Source organism: Pongo abelii, chromosome 19 (genome assembly GCF_028885655.2).
Source record: "Pongo abelii isolate AG06213 chromosome 19, NHGRI_mPonAbe1-v2.0_pri, whole genome shotgun sequence".
NCBI classification, from domain to species: domain Eukaryota; kingdom Metazoa; phylum Chordata; class Mammalia; order Primates; family Hominidae; genus Pongo; species Pongo abelii.
This window is the reverse complement of record NC_072004.2, coordinates 9,202,307-9,206,321: the sequence shown is the minus strand read 5'-3', so window position 1 is coordinate 9,206,321 and position 4,015 is coordinate 9,202,307.

The window sequence follows — 4,015 nt, the reverse complement described above, 5'->3', positions numbered from 1 at the left end:
CGAGGGGACCAGGAAGTATCTGGAAGGCCAAGAGCCTGAAATATGCAGTGAACAGCCCTAATGACAACCACACCACTTACCAGCTCAGAGACCACAGGCAAGTTACCTTCCTCTGCCTCTGCTTCCTTGTCTAGGGCATGGAGATGAGGTGTCCTTCCTATTCACAGGGTTGCTGCGAGGACAGAGTGAGTTGGCACACACAAGCACAGAGCACCCTGCTTGGCTCCGCTGAAAGAAAGTTCCTTCTGGCCGAGGCGGGCAGATCACCTGAGGTCGGGAGTTCAAGACCAGCCTGACCAACATGGAGACACCCCGTCTCTACTAAAAATACAAAATTAGCCGGGCATGGTGGCGCATGCCTGTAATCCTAGCTACTCGGGAGGCTGAGGCAGGAGAATTGCTTGAACCCGGGAGGCGGAGGTTGCGGTGAGCAGAGGTCATGCCATTGCACTCCAGCCTGGGCAACAAGAGCAAAACTCTGTCTCAAAGGAAAAAAGTTTCTTCCTCAACCCAAGTCTAAGCCCAGTGGGCCAGATGTCTCCAAGTTCACATCTTGGGGATCCTGTCACATGCTTCCACCTAGTGCAATAGGACAGACTGTTGTGAGGATGTGAGCGTGAACCAGGGCCCAGGACAAGGGCTCTCCTGCCTCTATGGAGCCTGATCCCTGCTTCCAGGAGCTGCCAACACATGCAGACCCAGGCTAGCCTTGGGATGTCGAGGCCCTTGAAGCAGAGTTAGAAGAATGAAATGGACTGTGTCGATACAGGAGGTGCAAAGGGCTGAGAGGATGAAGAGCAGGGGCAGCAGTGACGATGAGCCATACCGCCGAGGACCTGGATTGTCACAGGAAGGAGAAGGAAGGGAAGTGGGCTTGTCATAGGTGCGTGTGTTCCTGAAGGAGAGGAGCCACGCTGGACAGGGGACCAAGGGCTTTTCGCTGGTAAGGCGCCCTAGGATGCACCTCCTCGTCGGGGTGGGGTGGTTGCTAACGGATCATCCAACGGACGATCAAGAATCTGCAGAGCCTCATCTTCCAGTCTTGTGCAAAACCCCAAATCTCTACAAACAGCGTCTCCTTGGAGGGAGCCCCCACTTTGGGGCTCAGGGGAGGCAGCATTGACAGTCTGTTTGACTTTCTCACCTCCTCTTGACTTGCTCAGCATGGAGCCCCAGCAACGTATGGGGCGTCTTTGAACCAGAGCCACGGAGTCCCGGCTCAGTCAGACTGAAAGGCCTTTTCAAGCAAAACACTGAGCCGATGTCTGCACACAGCAGCTTCTGTTCTTTTGGCTGAATGGGCTCTAGGCCCGACCCCAGCACTGCTAGCTGTGTGACCCTGGACAAGTTACTTCACTTCTCTGGACCCACAGGCAGGGCAGAGTGGATAAAAAGTTACCCAGGAGGTTAGAATGCAGGGACCTGCCATCCAGGCTTGGGGGAGCGCAGGCCACACAGGCTGGGGACGGGCCAGGTAGGAAACCCCCGGCTCCCGTTTGCCTTCCTCAAGGGGTGGGTGACATATGAGACCCCTACCCCAACCAGGCCAGAAGTGGCAAGCATTACCCAAGTGGCTGGGATGTGTCCCTTTTGGGGATTTGCTGCCTCAAGAGCCACCCTAGAGAGCGTGGCTAATGTAAAGGGGGCATTTTCCAGCATGGTCTGAAAGGCTTGGCTGTCCCCCCTCAAAGCTGCCGGGACCACCGTCCTGGGTGACCCACACTGAGTGCTTTGGAGTTGGCTGGGCAAGCCTAAAGCCCTCACCCCAAGCATAAAGAAGAGAGGCAAGGCAGGGCCTTAGTAGCCACCACGTTGGGTGCCTTTTCAATGAAAATAAACCGTGATTAAAATAACAGTGTAAGTACTGTTTAACCTAACCGATTATTAATTATAAGCATTTTAACTCTGGATACCATATAAAGAAATCCAGATACCTGGGTACAGCTGGTACTTTTGTTCCATTTAAACTTCATTTTTATTAGTAACTGTAACTAAACCTTAGCTATCATTAGCCCCAAGACGATCAGTTCCTTTCAAAACCCGCAGGGCCCCCACCTGGACACGGCCTCCACCAGTCATTTGTGACTTTGATAGGGAAAATTCTTTCTCTGCTGCCTGCAGCCTTCGGCCTGGCTGGGATTGGGCTTTTTCCATGAGCTAGATCCCTGAAACTCTCCTTCTACATGGCTGATGCAGGTTGCCGACAGCCCCTCTCCAAAAACTGCCGGCAGTTCGAGACCAGCCTGGCCAACATGGTAAAAACCCGTGTCTACTAAAAATATAAAAAATTAGCTGGGCGTGGTGGCAGGCGCCTGTAATCCCAGCTACTCGGGAGGCTGAGGCAGGAGAATCGCTTGAACCCGAGAGGCGGAGGTTGCACTGAGCCAAGATCGTGCCACTATACTCCAGCCTGGGCGACGGTGGGAGACTCCGTCTCAAAAAACAAAACAAAAAACCTGCAAGGCTCTCTCCTGACTAGTCAGAGAGAACTGCTGGCTGGCCAAACAGCCGCATTGTTCCTCCTAGTCAGGAAAGAGTGCCTTAGCCTCCTTCGAATCGTATGCCCTGCTTCTTGAGGTTCACGGTGACACTGCTATCTTAAGCAGAGACTAGTTAAGGATCATCTCTTAGTTGGATTTGCTAACTCAGCCCTGTTGAAATTAAGTGTGTTTTTGCCCCTTATTTTTAAAAGGGGGCCAAGACCCATCTTTCCTCCGATTGCTTCCTACAATTTCACAGACTTCCTCCCAACTATGTCCATAACAAAAGACATTGATCTCTTTCCAGAAATGACTTGCCATCCCGCTGAGGCTCCAGTCTGATAAGGCAGGTGTGTAATCCGTCCATATCCTCTATTTCTTACTGGCTTCGTTGTTCTTTTCATTCCCCATTTTTCTTGGCCTATTTCTTATATGTCTTTATTTAGTTTTAGGAAGAGTGGAGAAAGAGATGTCTGTTCAACAACATCTGAAACCTAGGGGTGTGTCTTCCACAAGTGGGCATCCCATGCCACTTGTCTCTGCCACCACTGTCTCTGAGAGGCCGAGCGGAATGGGCAGGGGAGAGCCTTATGAATGACTGAGCCTCCCCGGTGGCAGGTCGGGTGGCCGGGCAGGCCCCACGAAGCTCTGACACCCGCAGGGCTCTGATGTCCCTGCTCACCCACCATCAGGCATTTCTTACTGGATGGCACTGGCTTCTGGGTCCCTGATGGCGATCACCCAGCTTCCTTGTGACTCAGCATTCCCGTCTCTAAAATGGGCTTTTCCCACTACCTTGGGCCAGTTCTTAGCAGCAACCCAGCTTATTTCCCGCATTGAGTTTGGCAGATGCCCTCTCTCCCCAACTACAGCATAAGGTCCTGGGAGGCAGAGGGGCCGTTGACAGTACATGTTCTAATGTCTCTGAGCAACAGCGTGCTTCCTTCTGGCCTTGGGCCTGGGGCTGCAGCCACCCTCATAGGGCCTGACTGTGGTGGCGTCCCAAAGGAAACACGGCCCTCTCAGATACACACTTTTTTTGTTTTTAAATGGGCAGAAAACCACATCATGAAAGTCCTTGAGAACTGGACCCTTGACCTAAAATGACCAAAGCTGAGAATGAAACTGCCTCAGGTGCATCACAGGCCTCTTAGCCCAGTCTCTCAGTGGGTCTTAAATGCTACCAGTGGCCCCGCTGGCCCTAGGGAGCACCTGAGACCCCAGAATAGGCTTGCTTTCTCCTTAGCCTGTCTGGCCAACTGAGACCTGGATGTCATCCCTGCCCACCGTCAGGCGTTGTCATTTCAGCAGAGACTTACACCTGAGACTGATCGGGACACCCGGAGACCACTCATGTATCTACCTGCCCTGGCTTTGACCCCAGGCTCTGAGAGCCTAGCTCCCATCCGCAGAGCCAGACCCCCGAGGCGGCAGGGCTGGCCCTATTTCTTCCTGAGCAGAAGCTAATGGCATCTCCAGTCAGCTCTCCACACAGCAGGGAAGGGGCTTTCCATACCTTCGAAGGAAGGGCCTGT